The 18178-nt window shown below is 46.6% G+C and overlaps 1 protein-coding gene across 3 annotated transcripts in view; it reads right to left on the bottom strand.

Annotated features, from left to right (window-relative positions):
• The window catches only part of TTC29 (tetratricopeptide repeat domain 29), a 408961-nt gene that overhangs the window by 35459 nt on the left and 355324 nt on the right, over positions 1 to 18178 (bottom strand). The gene's annotated exons all lie outside the window — the stretch shown is intronic.

The following is an 18178-nucleotide window of genomic DNA, read 5'->3' as shown; positions in this document are numbered from 1 at the left end:
TCAAATGAACCTTAAGGCTACGTCTCACTAAGCAACATCGCTAGCAACATCGCTGCTGAGGCACGACTTTTGTGACGTAGCAGCGATGTTGCTAGCGATGTTGCTGTGTGTGACATCCAGCAACAACCTGGCCCCTGCTGTGAGGTCGCTGGTTGTTGCTGAATGTCCTGGACCATTTGCTCTCCCGCTGTGAAGCGCACATCGCTGTGTGTGACAGCGACAGAGCAACAACTGAATGTGCAGTGAGCAGGGAGCCGGCTTCTGCGGACGCTGGTAACCAATGTAAATATCGGGAAACCAAGAAGCCCTTTCCTTGGTTACCCGATATTTACCTTTGTTACCAGCGTCCGCCGCTCTCACGCTGCCAGTGCCGGCTCCCTGCTCCCTGCACACATAGCCAGACTACACATCGGGTAATTAACCCGATGTGTACTCTGACTAGGAGTGCAGGAAGCCAGCACTAAGCGGTGTGCGCTGGTAACCAAGGTAAATATCGGGTTGCTTACCCGATATTTACCTTAGTTACCAAGCGCAGCATCGCTTCTACGCGTCGCTGCTGGCTGGGGGCTGGTCACTGGTTGCTGGTGAGATCTGCCTGTTTGACAGCTCAGCAGCAACCCGTGTAGCGACGCTCCAGCGATCCCTGCCAGGTCAGGTTGCTGGTGGGATCGCTGGAGCGTCGCTTAGTGTGACGGTACCTTTAGTCCAAACTGAATAGAACTAACTAGAAACTAAATTGCTAAACTCAATGGAAAACAACAACCTCCTGTGGTTCGACAGTAATGGCCTTAATTACAGAACAAAAGACGGTGATTATAGGATGTTAGTTCAAATCCTACAGGTCATTCGACCCGTCTCTGGGTTCCAAAGGTAGAAATGTTAAATGACCCCTTTCTGGGACTCCTAGTGTTAATTGAATAACCAATAGCCTTTGATATATACAGTAATTACTACTTGTTAGTCATGGGGTGAGAAACAACTAGTTGATAAGAAATACAGTATTTGGAACTTGGGTTTAAAGAGTGTTATAGTTTGTCCCAGGGTAGCAAGTCAAAAAAGTAGTATGTTTTCTTGAAGAATAGTATACAATATTGACAAACCATACAGTAGTTCTTTTTCTCTACATTTGTACCAGTGTGGTGGTTATGCCACTGTGTATAGAAATGTTGTAGTATATATCAATTTTGAGATACTTTTGCAATTAGTTGCCTGGGTGGACTCTAGAACACGGCTGTCATTTGAATTAATGGTCTGCTGCCTTGTGGTTAAGCACTGAGCATGATTTGCAATGAGACATAAAACAAAATCTGAAGAGGTTATTTGTCAAAGCCTCCCCTTTGTACACGAAAAATGTACTTCTTTTATTGGGAAAAATAAATAGCCTTTAGATGCATTTAGATTTTTAATTACTGCTGTTATTCAACGCTGGAAAATAGTAATGCTCCAATTACATTATAACAAGTACATAGGATAGAACAATTGTATGAAGTTTTGTAAGTGATCAAAACAACATATGCAGACTCTCTGTCCCTCTTTAATATTTACAATGGATGGCCCTAAAGTGGGTATACAATTGAATCAAGGTGAACAAAAACCTCTTGTATACAAATCAAAAAATAAAAATGGTGGCACCAATCCAAAGTCAGGTGGTAAGAAAACAGATTCTGGATAGCCCATGAGTTGTTTCAGGCTCACTGTTTTGTATATATATATATATGTGGACAGGTGTGTATCTGTATGTGATGTGAAATATATGAGGAAAAAAGGAACAGTGGCACACTGTGAAAGACCACAATAACTTCTACCTAATAAATATTTTTGGAGGTATTTAGAATATTAAAATGGCCATTGTAATACTAGCCCAGCGCCCCTTCATGGCACCCTCCATTGCTGGGTCCTACGATAAACTGCATCTTTTCTGGGTTTTAAAAACCTACAAGATCAGCAGGTGAACACAAAAAAGGCTAATGAAGTTGCCAGCAGATAGAGTGCAAATGCAGCAAACAGAGCACCACTCCCTGTTACATACAATATACAATTAAAACAGAATGAAAACAGGGGTTTCCTTGCCGGTTTCCCATGCTAGTACTAACCTGACGTCAAACTGGATTGGCAGCACCATTACAAATGTGAACAGGTGCGTATCTGTACGTGATATGAAATATAGGAGAGAAAAAAGGAACAGTCGCACACTGTCTCAATTCTCAAAATCTACAAGACAAATTACTTTCTACACTCAAGTACTATGGGTATGAAAAGGATGACATAGTGTTCCAGCAAAACAATGACCCAAAGCATACGTTGAGATTGGCGAAGAAATGGTTCAATGATAATGAAGTAGATGTCCTGGATTGGTCTCCACTGTCCTCAAACCTCAACCCAATCAAACGCTTGTAACTACAGTTGAAGAAAAAGCTGTATACATACCCAAGTGAGTTGACCAGTATGCACCAACATTGAGACCATGTACAAAAGACCTGGGATCAGATTTTGGTTGAAACATGCTTGTTTCTGTTTGAGAGCATGCCCAGAAGGATTCAAGCAGTGTTGAAAGCCAAAAGTGGTGTAATGCTGCCACCAGGGGGAGCCAGAGCTCTGCAGCAGACGACACTACACAGAGCAATGAGAACCAGGGAGGAAATGCACAGCGTTCTCATGCACTGCCTAATCAGCACAGCTGAGAAGCAGAGCTGCAGAGCATGCAAGGAATAGTCACACAGGCTGGGTCAAACACCGTACGGGCAGAAGCAGGACCGGAGGGACGAGCAAAAGCGGAGTCAAAGTCAGGCCAAGGTCAGTACCGGAGGAAGCAACAGAGTGGGGAATAGGAGGGGGGGACACAGGACAGGAGGGACGACCAGGGGACAGAACACAGACAAGGGCACGGGGGCACAGGAACAGACAGATCAGGATATCACTCACAGGACCAGCAATCACAGGCAAAGCAGAGCTAAGCTTATAGCCGGCGCTGGTTCACTGGAAGTGTCAGCTTTTAAGGCATCCAGGGGCCGGAAGTGAGGCCTGAGAGAAGGCTCCGCCCCCTAGCCATGTGGATAGGGAGGCGAATCATGACAGGTGGATTTATAAAGTACTTACAAAATTAAAATTACAATGTTTAGGAGCAAAACAGTAACAATGCAGTGACATAACGATAATCTGCATAACTAATAATATGCTAAATAGTTTCAAGTCAAATTAATGTAGGAGATCGCCAAGATGATCGTCTATAAAATGACGGTAGTCTCATGCTCAAAACTATAGTGGATTGTGAGAAATGGAATCTGAAAGTTAAAGGTTCAAAACATTGTTACCCTTTTGCTTGTCAGTGTACATACACTATGAACCCTCACATAGCTTTGTATATACTTTATGAGCACCAGATAGCCTTCTATATAGACTATGAGTTCCACATAGCTTCCTATATGCATTTTGAGCCCCACATATCCTCTTAAATACAGAATGAGCCCCCACATAGCCTTCTAAATACTTTGAGCCCCAAAAAAGCCTCATACATACTTTGAGGCCCCACATAGCCTCCTAAATACAGCATGAGCCCCATATAGACTCCTATATACATTATGAGACCCACATAGCTTCGTACATACATTATGAGCCCCACATAGCCTCCTATAAACATTATGAGCCCCACATAGCCTCCTATGTATATTATGATCACCACATTGCCTCCTATATACATTATTATCTCCATTTAGTCTCATATATACAATATGAGCCCCACATAGCCTTCTATGTACATTTTGAGCCATACATAGCCTCCAAAATAAAAAGCATAAATAAATAATATGCTAATAAATAAATAAACAAAAATAAAGCATGAGCCCCCATATAGCCTCTTATATACTTTGAGCCTCCACATAGCCACCTATATACATTTTTGAGCCACAACATAACCTCTAATATATAGTATGAGCAGCCATACAGCATCTTACATACATGCAAATATCTCATACAAATGGAAAAAAAAACCTACCCCATACCTCACTCCCATAACCCGGTGCTCTGCACCTGTCTGCTGTTCCTCATGCTGATTGGTGGAAGATGGAGGCAGTGTTCCCACTTCCACCAATGTATTCACCGTTGTTTGCATCCTATGGATGCAGATAATGGTCAGGCGGCAAAATCGGGGTACTAGCGCAACGAGGGGATAGGACTTTCCCAAAACACAGTCCAGAAAATCCCATGCGTGAACCCTGAGAGCAAGCTCACTCTGTTAGCCATACGGGTGAGCGGGACCCGACTAGTTCCACACTATAGGGTCCAAATAGTGAAGAAGGTGCCACGGAAAAAGTCACAGGCTAACAAGCAACACCAAGGGCACGAATCCAAGCGTGCTCCCTCCTTGCTGCAGCGGTGCTCAGAATTCTGGTTTACAAGCTGTCGGTGTCAGTATTCTTGGACTGAGTGAAAACGCAGAAACCCTTTTCCTCTCCCAACGGCATCCCCTTCGCTACCATCAACGGGCCCCGGGGCAAAACTCTCTACCCACGGAGGGGTCAAACACCTTGCTGCCATACCACCGCCACCGGGCGCTCCCAACAGCAGCGGTGGTACTCCACCTTACCACGCACCGTGGGTGGCGTCACGAACTTCCAATCCCCCTGTACATATCCCCCCTTTTTACCTTCGGGTGTCTGCGCGATCCACCCGGGTCCGGAGACCCCTTGAGCCACTGCGGCTCCGGATCCGAGCGGCTCGGCCGCTGATGCGGGGGCGGTACAGTAGCAACGGAGTAGGGCATGATGCGGCCCGTTGTCCACTGTTTTCAGCCCTTTGGTTTTCTTGGTCCACCAGGTGGACTGGAACAGCCAGAAGGCTGGATGTGGTCTTCAAGCTGCACTTTCCCCAGCCCTGCACTATAACATTAGGTTTTCTTGTAGTCTTTTTGATGCAACAAAGCAAACAATAATTGCACATCAGAAGAAAAACAAAAGACTCATGACATGTATCTGTTTCACCACTTGGCATAGTCAAGTACAGCTGAGAACTGGTGATGAAAATATGCGAGGTGTTGTGTAGAGGAATACAGTGATCATATCATTCTTTCTGTCTCTTAATGCTCCAGGGACCTGGAGACGAATAGGAGCAATAAGTTCACTTTGCAGAATTAATGCAGTAATTCTTTATCATAAGAGCTTAGCACTATCTTGGACTGATTTTTCTACAGAGTGCTTCAAAGTCTAGTTTTAATGATGGCCCTAATTTGTTAACACCTTTTAAATTATTAATACCCTTTATATTCAAGTAGTTATTGCATGTCATAACAATGTATCTATGCAGGGTAATGCAATAGTATTTCCTGCATGTCAAGTAAAGGCTTGTGCTGAAAAATGCTATTAAATCTGATAATTACCTGTAGCTGAATATTTATTATTACTGGCTGAATTTATTATGGCAGTCTTTGTTTCGGTATTATATCATGTTGTTTATCAACAATTGTACAGCAGTTAAAATACAATGAAGGATTTTAAATACGAAAACAGTTTTGTTTTGTGTCACAATAAAATGATTCAAAGCAGATATGATGTGTAAATTTAATTCAACTTTTTATACCGCGTTGTGATGTAATTTACAGGGGTTCATTGAGACATAAACTTTCATGGACTGTATAAAAAAAGGGCATCCCCTCCATAATGCTGAGTCAGACTGCCACTGCTCAATCACTGATGGCATTTCCTAAGGATAGACCATCAGTGTTTAACCCCTTCACCTCCCCAGCCTGTTCTCACCATCCAGACCACGCCAATTTTTTCAATTCTTGACCAATGTCACTTTATGAGATTATAACTGTGGAACGCTTCAACGGATCCCAATGATTCTGAGAATGTTTTTTCGTGACTTATTGTACTTCATGTTAGTGATAAATTTAGAATCATATTTTTTGCGAAAATATTAGAAATTTGGTGAAAATTTAGCAATTTTCAATCTTTGAAATTTTATGGCCTTAAACCAGAGAATTATGTCACACAAAACAGTTATTAAGTAATATTTACCACATGTCAACTTTATATCAGCACCATTTTTGAAACTTTTTTGTTAGGAAGTTAGAAGGGTTAAAAGTTTACTGGTGGTGATGGGCGTACCCGGACTGTAAAAGTCCGGATCCGAATGGTTTCAAAGGTGTCCGGGTGATGGGTGTTTCATCTTGACCCGGTACTCAAGAAATTAAAAAAATAAATAAAAAATAAAGAAAATAAGAATAAAGCAAGTGCTTCATACTTACCGAGGCTCCGTTGTGGCTGTAAGCTGCTCCCGTGTTCTCCCTGGGCCGCTCATCATTGCTCATACATATGCACTGCTTTCCCCGCCTACCAGCCGTCCTGGCGTCTCTGATTGGTTGCAGTCAGATGTGCCCCCAGCCTGTGTGACAGTGTCTGTCTGCAACCAATGACAGGTGCTGTTTGGGGTTCAGAATCATGATTCATGAACCAGGAAGCTCAGGATGAGCAGAGGAGGACACATCATCGCGGACACATCATCACGTGATGGGGGGCGTGTTCAAAATGCAGTCCTGTTTAAAATAAACATTCTTTTTCCAAGTCCACGTGGGCATGGAATTGTTTATACTATAAGCAGGGGTATGGGGGTAAGAACCCTAGATGCAGCAGGACGCTCAGGACGAGCAGAAAAGGACATATCACGGGCGCAGAGATCTGCTCTTCCCTCTCCCTACTCCGCATCTAGGGTTCTTACCCCCATACTGCTGCTTATAGTATGAACAATTCCATGCCCACGTGGACTTGGAAAAAGAATGTTTATTTTAAACAGGGCTGCATTTTGAACACCCCACATCACATGAGAAATGACGTCATACCTGGAAGGATCCTGTACATTCTAGCATCTACCTTTATTTTTAGGGCACGATCTAGACGTACACAGATCCAAAAGTGAATGCGTGATTTGGAAGCAGCGGCCAGCCATGACACAGAGCTTCGGTGAGTACACCGCTTGCGCTCCTATCCCCCATCCCTTCCACCATCGCCGGATTCTGGTTCTCATAGACTTATATGGATACCAGATTCTGGACCGGAACCGGAATTTAAAAACATTAGCAGGGACCCGTCAGTCCCAGTTTTCTGTGAGGCTGCCTATCTCTATTTATCGGCAATTTCTCCTTTTTCCAACAAAATTTACAAAGTCATTTGAAGTGAGTTTGAGGGACCAATGTGACAGAAAATACCTAAACGTGACACCATTCTAAAAACTGTTCCCCTCAAACTGCTCAAAACCACATCCAAGATGATTTAAAGCAATGTGAGAGGAAAAAATGAAGTTTTTACTTTGTCAAACAAAAATGTTTCCTTAGCCCTAAATTTAGCATTTTTACAAGGGTAATAGGAAAACATGCACCATACAATTTATTGTGTAATTTCTCCTGAGTGCACAGATACCTCATATGTGGTGGAAATCTACTGTTTGTGAGCACGGCAGGGCTAGGAAGGGAGAAGGAGCACCATTTGACTTTTAGAACGCAAAATCCGCTGGAGTTGATGGCAGACGCCATGTTTTGTTTGCAGAGCCACCGATGTGCATAATCGTGGAAACCCCCTACAAGTGACCCAATTTTAGAATCTAGAAGAGTGTTAGGCACCTTGAACTCCCAGGTGCTTCACAGAATTTTATAATGTTAAGCCAAGAAAATAAAGCCATTTTGGCTGGAATAGATTGCGAATGCAGTGTCACATTTGAAGATCTCCTGACATTCTAAAACAACAGAAACTCCCACAAGTGACCCCATTCTGAAAACTACACCTCTCAAAGAGTTCATCACAGGGTGCAATGGGCAATTTTAACCCTTAGGTGATTCAATGAATTGTATAACATTGTATTGTATAACATTGGGCTGTGAAAATAAAAAAAAAATGTGGCTTTGGCCCAAAAGAGGGAGGGAAGGAATGCCATTTGAATTTTGGAGCACAGATTTTCCTAGAATAGTTTGCAGATGCCACTTGCAGAGCCTAATTGTGAGAACAGCAGAAATCCCCCTCAAGTGATTAAATTTTGGAAATTGCACCTTTCTGGCAATTTATCTATAGTTGTAGTGATGATTTTGTCTCTCTAACACACCTATGGGGTCAAAATTAAAAATTGCAAATAAGCCCTTGTAGTGTCCATACATTAGGCCCAGTTCGTGCTTCTGGAGACACTTATCCCATAAATTAAGCGGCTTCCTCACCACAACAATGTCAAACATGTGGATGTTAACTGTGGTTTAGGCACATTGTAGGGCTCAGAAGATTGGGGGAATTTGGATTTGGGAGTGCAGATTTGGCTGGTTATATTTTTTGGGAGGAGCCATAACGCTTTTCTAGTGTCTTTTTGTTACCAGTAACATGGAAGCCCTCTATATTTTCACTAACAGATGATTTGCCTGAGTGGGGACTTGTTTTTTTGTGGGTTGAGCTGAATGCTATTGGTGGCAACTTAGGGTACAGAACATTTTGGATCAGCTCAAATTTATCCTGTGCTCTATGCTGAGAACATACATCAGAGTTTCCATCTACATTTCTGAAATATGTGATTCAAGTGAAGCCCCCGACGGATCCATTCACTATAATGAGGCAGCAGAGTTACTCCGAACTTTCTTGGCCTCTGTTCAGAAGTGTCTTTCTTTTCAAAGAAAATGGGGGGGAGCCAGCACTGCTTATGAGTGGGATGCAAGTATGACAAAATAAAAAGTGTAACATTCACAAATTCATTCCTACTGTATCAATTCAATGAGATTTTTGGCAAATAATTGATCAATGATTTGAGCCCCCCTGCCCCGTCACGGCAAATCTCTATAAGGGGGGTCCCTACACTACAGTATATAATATACATGCGTACCATGTGGTCTCGTGTGATGTGCAGGACCATATAGGAACACCACCTACCTGAGAAGTGTCAGAACCGCTTCCATGCTGCAAGGGCTGACAACTGCGAGTAGAGAGGCAGTCCAGGTGCCTGCCACCAGCACTATGTCTGAACTAGCCCCCACAGTGTCAGACCAGCAGACATGGATGAAGGGCGGAACAGCCCCAGGCAGGTGGTGCTTAAGTATTAATGCCTATGGAACAGGAGGCGGTGGCTGTGTGTGAACAGGCACCAACATGAATTTTGATGGCAACAGAAGGAATTTGCAAACCACACTGGGCGTGCACGGCATAGTGGTGGTCAACCACCTGACCAGTAAACGAGAAAATGGGGGGGACCCAGCACTGCTTATGAGTGGGATGCAAGTATGACAAAATAAAAAGTGTAACATTCACAAATTCATTCCTACTGTATCAATTCAATGAGATTTTTGGCAAATAATTGATCAATGATTTGAGCCCCCCTGCCCCGTCACATCTCTATAAGGGGGGTCCCTACACTACAGTATATAATATACATGCGTACCATGTGGTCTCGTGTGATGTGCAGGACCATATAGGAACACCACCTACCTGAGAAGTGTCAGAACCGCTCCCATGCTGCAAGGGCTGACAACTGCAAATTCCTTCTGTTGCCATCAAAATTTATGTTGGTGCCTGTTCACATACAGCCACCGCCTCCTGTTCCATAGGCATTAATACTTAAGCACCACCTGCCTGGGGCTGTTCCGCCCTTCATCCATGTCTGCTGGTCTGACACTGTGGGGGCTAGTTCAGACATAGTGCTGGTGGCAGGCACCTGGACTGCCTCTCTACTCGCAGTTGTCAGCCCTTGCAGCATGGGAGCGGTTCTGACACTTCTCAGGTAGGTGGTGTTCCTATATGGTCCTGCACATCACACGAGACCACATGGTACGCATGTATATTATATACTGTAGTGTAGGGACCCCCCTTATAGAGATTTGCCGTGACGGGGCAGGGGGGCTCAAATCATTGATCAATTATTTGCCAAAAATCTCATAGAATTGATACAGTAGGAATGAATTTGTGAATGTTACACTTTTTATTTTGTCATACTTGCATCCCACTCATAAGCAGTGCTGGTTCCCCCCCATTTTCTCGTTTACTGGTCAGGTGGTTGACCACCACTATGCCGTGCACGCCCAGTGTGGTTTGCAAATTCCTTCTGTTGCCATCAAAATTCATGTTGGTGCCTGTTCACATACAGCCACCGCCTCCTGTTCCATAGGCATTAATACTTAAGCACCACCTGCCTGGGGCTGTTCCGCCCTTCATCCATGTCTGCTGGTCTGACACTGTGGGGGCTAGTTCAGACATTGTGCTAGTGGCAGGCACCTGGACTGCCTCTCTACTCGCAGTTGTCAGCCCTTGCAGCATGGGAGCGGTTCTGACACTTCCCAAGTAGGAGGTGTTCCTATATGGTCCTGCACATCACACGAGACCACATGGTACGCATGTATATTATATACTGTAGTGTAGGGACCCCCCTTATAGAGATTTGCCGTGACGGGGCAGGGGGGCTCAAATCATTGATCAATTATTTGCTAAAAATCTCATTGAATTGATACAGTAGGAATGAATTTGTGAATGTTACACTTTTTTTATTTTGTCATAATTGCATCCCACTCATAAGCAGTGCTGGCTCCCCCCCATTTTCTCTTTCTTTTCAAAGGTGCACAAAACTGTTGTTGACTGCACTTTTGTACACACCTTAAATGACACATAAAAAGATGGACACTGCTGAACCACAGGCCAGATAGGACTTACAAGTGACTCTCTCTGCGTCATTAGGCTATGTGCCCACGCTAGAATGTCCCTGCGGATTTTTCTGCCTGAAAATCCGCGACTTTCGCGGCAAATCCGCACCCGCGGATTTGCCGCGAATTTACCGCGGATTTGCTGCGGATTTTGATGCGGATTTCATTTTTTTTTTTTCCCCCCATTCAAAACCAAAAATCCGGACCAAATCTGCACCAAACAATTGACATGCTGCAGATTTTTCCGGATCAAAATTCGCGGCAAATCCGCCGCGGAAAAATCCGCAGCATGGGCACAGCATTTCCAAAATGCCATTGAAATGGCTTGGAAGTGCCGCTGCTGCAGATTTTCGGGAAATCCGCGGTAAATCCGCGGTAAATCCGCAGCGTGGGCACATAGCCTTACAGTGAATTTTCCATTGGGAATTTTGTCTGAATCATGTTTTTCAGAGATTACCATAAACCCCATATAGAGTGCAGGATAAATGTGAGCCAAGCTTTACTGCGATCTTTGGGAGGCAAAATTAACAAATCAACAGCAGTTGAAGAATTGGCTTTATTACTATTTACACTGTTGAACTAGCAGTATAAGTGATTAGGCGGCTTTATTCCTCAGGTCAGTACAATTGCAGCAATACTTATATAGGTTTCTTTAGGTTTACCTACTGTCATACAAAAAATGTTTTTCTTTTTTGTACAAAATAAAGGTTTTTTCCACCACCGAATTTTGAAGGCTATAGTTTTCTGCCAACAATGTCAAGTGCATGCTTGTTTTTTGTAGAATTAATTGGTATCATTATGGGTCACATAATATTTTTTTATTGCTTTCTATTCTGCTTTTTGTGAGGCAGAATCAAGAAGAAACAGCGATATAGGAATTGTTTTTTGTATTTTTTTTTACACAGTTCACTTTGTCTAAAAGTGATAAAACAGCTTTATTCTTCGGGTCAGTATGATTACAGCGATACCACATTTATATTGGTTTGTTTTAGGTTTTACTGCTTTTACACTATAAAAACCATTTTATAGAAAAAAAAATATTTTTGAATTGCTGTATTTTGAGAGCTTTAGCTTTTTTTTTTTTAATTTCGGAGTGCAGCTGATGGTGGCTTGTTTTTTGCAGGACAAGATAATGTTTTCAGCAATGCCATTCTTATTTACATGTGACTTTTCAATCATGTTTTATTCTACTTTTTGGCAGTATGATGAAAAAGCATAGCTTTTTTGCCTTGATTTTTATTATATTTTGCATAAATATACTATAAATAAATTACAATAAATAATATTTGTTGGTATTTTTTTTTCATTCTTCATATTCTATGTTTTTTTTTAAAAATAAATAAATAAATAAAAAAAAATCATTTTTTAAACTTTTTACTTAGCCCCTCCATTTGACTTTAACTTTTAATACTCTGATCACTGGTATAATCCATTGCAATGCAGTAGCATTACAATGTATTATACCTGTTTTACACTGACAGATGGCTCTCAGACCATGCTCTTGCATGGTCTAAGAGGCTTGCCATAGCTGCTTTTCCAGAGGTTGTCATCATGATGACCTCAGGTTGCCATGGCAATCATCAGCCCCCCCCCGCCCCCCTCATGATCACATTGCAGGGGTCCTGATCGCTCGGGAGAGGGGGCACACTACCTCTCCCGGCCCCTAGGTGCTAAAATTGCTATTGATTTGCAGAATTTAGGGGTGAAAAACTTGTTGGATCATTCCCAAGAAGACTCATGGCTGTATTAGCTCAAAAAGGGGGCTTCTACTCAATATTGAGCAAAGGGTCTGAATATTTATGACCATGTGATATTTCAGTTTTTCTTGTTTAATAAATTCGCAAACATTTCTGGTTTTTTTTCTGTCAAGATGGGTTCAGAGTGTACATTAATGAGAAAAAAAAATAACTTTTTTGAATTCACCAAATTGCTGCAATGAAACAAAGAGTGAAAAATGTAAAGGGGTCTGAATACTTTCCGTACCCACCGTAAAATCTGTATTCAGTGAAGACTTTCCCATTACTGAGATAGGAGATGGAAGATGTTACTTATGAGATTCTACGTAGATAGAAGAATGAGGAGGGGGCGGAGCTCTGAATCTAGCTCCTCCCTCTGCCTCTAGCTCCTCCTCATGAGTAAGATATTTTACAAAGTTGCTTTTTTTCTTGTGTTCTATTTGATTTATGAAATTCAAATTTTAACAATTATGCTTTAAGCTTAGAGAAAACAATTTAAATGAGACTTTAAAAAAGATCTACTTATCCTAGCCTAAATTACCCATCTCTGGTTAGTGCTTAAAAAAAAATTTGAACTTTTTTCACAGCCTTTATGGAAATGGCGGAAATAAATTAATGTAATGAAGAAATATTATACATTTCAGAACACTCTACTGCAGCTATGTAATATATAGAGGATCCAATTGCAAGAACTCAATATTCATGTCATGTTTTAATTACAGATGTTTGTATGTGTCCAATGCAAAGTGAAAGGGAGTTCTGTAATTATTCTTTGTCTAAACAGTTAACAAAGATGAGATGTGCTACTGAGAGATATCACTGCTGGTCCATTGCTCACTTACTCTGCTGCCCAGTATATGAAACAATGTCTCATGAGACATGGAAGCAGGAGGGAGAGCCAGGGTGCTGTGAAGATCTGAGAAATGTTATACGTTATGTCCTATGGTATAGTTAAGCAGACATAACCATGCTTTCAGTATATAATACTTAAGCAGTATATAAATACAAGGAGCTTGGTCAAGTTATTGCATCTGAGGCCATCTTACAGAAGCGTTCTATCTACAGACAGTAAATTGGTAATAGATCTTGCATATAAATTGTGATAAATTATGAAAAAGCACTAAACCTCAATAAATATGACATGTAAATATAAAGGGACATGTGTCGCGGGCGGGGAGGAGGGTGTCGGCACACTATGCTCACCCCTTCTGCTCGGGTCCGGCAGCTGCTCAGTGGTGGCTCGAGCTGTGGGCCGGATCCCGGGGTTCCTCGAGCGACACTCCTCGCCCGTGAGTGAAAGGGGTTTGTTGGGTGCGGGGATTGTTATAGTTCGTGACGCCACCCACGGTTGTGGTGATTGCACCACCGCTGCTCTGAGTGGGGATCCCGGGGATGGTGATGGGGAGCAGCCAGGTGTTGTGTTGCCCCTCCGTGGGTAGGGGTTGGTGATCCCGGGGCCCGGTGATGGTTTGTGAGGTGCGGGGCCTGGTGGGCGCAGGGACGCGGGGGTAGCGCTGTGCCTTGCGGCACTGTGGTACTAACTCAGCCTGAGACATGGACACAGTTTGTACGGTAAACCAAACGGCTGGTAGGACGGTCCCACAGACGGCTGCACCTGCACTCCCGGTAGGTGACGGTGATGTCCCTCTTCCTTGCACCTAAGTTTGACTGATGGTAGCGGTGGATTCCCTCCGGTTACCCGCTCCCCGACTGCAATCTGGGCCGGAGGAGCTCTACACTTTGCCCGCAGGCGCTGGCCCTGAGAAACTGGTGCCTTGGCGGTGGCGGTGTCTCTCTGCTTCAGGTTGGGCTGTTGCCGTCAATCGGGACTTGGTTGCTGGGGGATCTACGTCCCCTTCACTGACGGATTCGGCAAATTTTGCGACTCCTAGCCTTGCCGGGGTCCGAGAGGCCCCTGCCCTGGTGCTGACTGTCCTTCGGAACACTGCTCCAGACCACCGGGCACACAGCCAACGGGGTCCTTCCAGGAACTTCCAAACGGTCCCCCTCCAGACAGTCACCGCCGTCGCTGACCTTGCTGTTCTGGCCCTACACGAAGCTGGACCCTTCAGGCTTTGCACACTCTCTGCTCTGTCACCCCTTCTTGCTTTCCTCCTTTACCACTTTTCCTTCCTTCACTTTCACTTCTCTGTTGTTTACTTTAGCCCTGCCTGGGCTACTCCTCCACTCCTTCCACTTCCTCCTCCCTGACTAGACTGCCTGGTACTTCCCGCCTCCAGAGCTGTGATCTCCTTGGTGGGCGGAGCCAACCGCCTGGCCCACCCCCTATTGTGAATCATCAGCCTCTGGAGGAAGGCAACAAGGATTTCTGGTTAGCTGTGATGTGCCTACCTGGAGTGTGGGGTGTGGTGGTGTTGTGACCCGTGACCCCTGGCTTGCCCAGGGCGACACATTCCCCCTTAGCAAAATGCAGACCGTCCGCGGGCTGCCGTCCTACACCGGTTTTATTTTTCTGTAAAAAGGGGATAACAGGGTTAAGCAAACAATAATAACATTTTTAATAACTTCTTCCCAAGACGGGAGGCACATTTACTTTTAACATTGCAACGGTTTACGGTTACGGTTTCCGCTCTCTCCCACCCAAGTAACCTGGCCCTGATGCTGCCCCTAAAACCCAGGCAGCACCCCTTGACCCACAGTCCAGCACACGGTACCCGAGCGGGATCTGTCCTTCCCTCCAGAGGGTAGCCACCGGTTCCTTTGGCGGCTGGGCCCTGGCCTGCTCTGCTCAGGGCCCTCCCTCCAACCTGCCTCTCCGGAGGCGGCCTGCGGAAAATGGTAACGGTAACCAACATATTTACAAGCCACTAACGTCTGTGGTTGCCCTGCAAGTTCACGGGCTTGTCCATGGATAGTTCCCATGCATTTTTAAACGGTCCCCACGGGGACAACGGTGACGGCTCCAGCCGGTTGCAAATCAACAAACAAATCAGGTGAACTTCGGATCATTTTCACTTATCATTTTCAACTTTTTTCAAACTTTTCAAACAAACTGTGATAGTCCCAACGGGGACGGTGCTGCGGGCGTCCGCTGCCCTACTCCGGTTCCTCTGCTAAGGCAGACCCACCCTCTGCCACCAGCACATCAAACATGCACTGACATGCCTGCTGTGACAGGGGTACCCGGTACCCATTTCCACCGGTACGCGAGGTATGGTAAACCACGGGGTCCCCCACATAGCGGGAACTCACTTGCTCCTTCAGCTGAGACAATGGACTCGGAGCTGGGGCAGGAGTCGTCTTCTCTTATTCCCGCGTCAGGCGGATTGCCGCCAGCTGCCGCAGCCTCCTGGCCCCCAGCATCCAACACTTCAGCCCCTTCTGCGGTAGCATGGAGCAGCATAGTAGGCGAGCTTATACTGAGGCGCCCCGTAAGGGACGGCAAGGGCGATCCATAGGCCGAGACTAGGCCGGGCCCCTCAGCCGCAGCGGCCGGTCCAGATAGGACATAGGGACGTGGGTCACCAGTCGGTTCTGCTGCATCTATTCCCTTTTCGCACATCGGGGCAGTTGTAATCAGCTCCTCCACCTCGTTGGTCCACTGCTCCAGCATCCGGAAGATCTGATCCTGCTGACGTTGGTGGAACTGTATCACCCGGGCCTTCATCCAAGCCACGGTCCCGGGCTCAGGGTCTGGCACAGTCTCTACTGGAACTTCTGGCACCATACTGTTATGGGACCGCGGCTCCAGCGGTTCCCCTTGGTGTACTTCAGGGACGTCCCGGACGTCTGCAGCCGGCTGGTCCGCCGGAGCGGCTGGGCAGGGTATCGCTACCGGTTGGGCAGGTAGCGGGCCTAATGGTGGGGCGGCAGCAGCTATTACGGGTAGCAGGGAGAGAGGCAGGGTGAGCGGAAGCCGGCCGGGCCCCTCAGCTCCAACGGCCGATCCCTCAGGAATACAGGGGCGTGGGTCGCTTACCCGCTCCTCCAAATCCTCTTCTGCCTCGCGTCTCCACATAGCAGCCACCATGTCCGCCATGTTGGTCTCCCACTCCTCCAGGAGGAGTTGCATATGAGCCTGCAGACGGTTACTCAGCGGGACGGTCCGGTCCCTCAACCACGTCGCCGTGCCGGGCGCGGGGGCTTCCTCGTTGGGAGTTGGATTGTTCATCTTGGCAAGCGTGCCTTCCAGGAACCCAGTATCGTTGCAGAGTCCTGGCGTCCCTGCTTTTATAGCCGCAGCTACATGCGGCCAGCCGCCATCGCGTCCCCCTTAGCTCTTTCCAGCCCCTCCTCTCTCGGGGCGGGGTTTTGGCCTTCGCGCCTCTACTGCTCGAGAAGACGCTCGAGCGGGAACTCTTCGCGCCAAAGATGGCGGCTTCTGCAATTTTTCTGCCGGATACCTCCGGCGGTAACAAGGCGCACCTCTACCAGACGGCAGAGCGGTAAGATCCTGTTCGTGACGCCAAGTTGTCGCGGGTGGGGAGGAGGGTGTCAGCACACTACGCTCACCCCTTCTGCTCGGGTCCGGCGGTTGCTGCTCAGTGGTGGCTCGAGCTGTGGGCCGGATCCCGGGGGTTTCTCGAGCGACACTCCTCGCCCGTGAGTGAAAGGGGTTTGTTGGGTGCGGGGATTGTTATAGTTCGTGACGCCACCCACGGTTGTGGTGATTGCACCACCGCTGCTCTGAGTGGGGATCCCGGGGATGGTGATGGGGAGCAGCCAGGTGTTGTGTTGCCCCTCCGTGGGTAGGGGTTGGTGATCCCGGGGCCCGGTGATGGTTTGTGAGGTGCGGGGCCTGGTGGGCGCAGGGACGCGGGGGTAGCGCTGTGCCTTGCGGCACTGTGGTACTCACTCAGCCTGAGACATGGACACAGTTTGTACGGTAAACCAAACGGCTGGTAGGACGGTCCCACAGACGGCTGCACCTGCACTCCCGGTAGGTGACGGTGATGTCCCTCTTCCTTGCACCTAAGTTTGACTGATGGTAGCGGTGGATTCCCTCCGGTTACCCGCTCCCCGGCTGCAATCTGGGCCGGAGGAGCTCTACACTTTGCCCGCAGGCGCTGGCCCTGAGAAACTGGTGCCTTGGCGGTGGCGGTGTCTCTCTGCTTCAGGTTGGGCTGTTGCCGTCAATCGGGACTTGGTTGCTGGGGGATCTACGTCCCCTTCACTGACGGATTCGGCAAATTTTGCGACTCCTAGCCTTGCCGGGGTCCGAGAGGCCCCTGCCCTGGTGCTGACTGTCCTTCGGAACACTGCTCCAGACCACCGGGCACACAGCCAACGGGGTCCTTCCAGGAACTTCCAAACGGTCCCCCTCCAGACAGTCACCGCCGTCGCTGACCTTGCTGTTCTGGCCCTACACGAAGCTGGACCCTTCAGGCTTTGCACACTCTCTGCTCTGTTACCCCTTCTTGCTTTCCTCCTTTACCACTTTTCCTTCCTTCACTTTCACTTCTCTGTTGTTTACTTTAGCCCTGCCTGGGCTACTCCTCCACTCCTTCCACTTCCTCCTCCCTGACTAGACTGCCTGGTACTTCCCGCCTCCAGAGCTGTGATCTCCTTGGTGGGTGGAGCCAACCGCCTGGCCCACCCCCTGGTGTGAATCATCAGCCTCTGGAGGAAGGCAACAAGGATTTCTGGTTAGCTGTGATGTGCCTACCTGGAGTGTGGGGTGTGGTGGTGTTGTGACCCGTGACCCCTGGCTTGCCCAGGGCGACACACATGTACACAGCAATCTTTCTTAAATGGACTATAAGTAGCTACGGTAATTAAGCACCAAAAAACTCTGTGTTCTGACTGTGTGCTATGGGTTGTCAATGAGAATACA

This window comes from Anomaloglossus baeobatrachus, chromosome 1 (assembly GCF_048569485.1).
Source record: "Anomaloglossus baeobatrachus isolate aAnoBae1 chromosome 1, aAnoBae1.hap1, whole genome shotgun sequence".
NCBI lineage: Eukaryota > Metazoa > Chordata > Amphibia > Anura > Aromobatidae > Anomaloglossus > Anomaloglossus baeobatrachus.
Note: the sequence above shows the minus strand (reverse complement) of the source record. Positions and strands in the feature narration are given on the sequence as shown.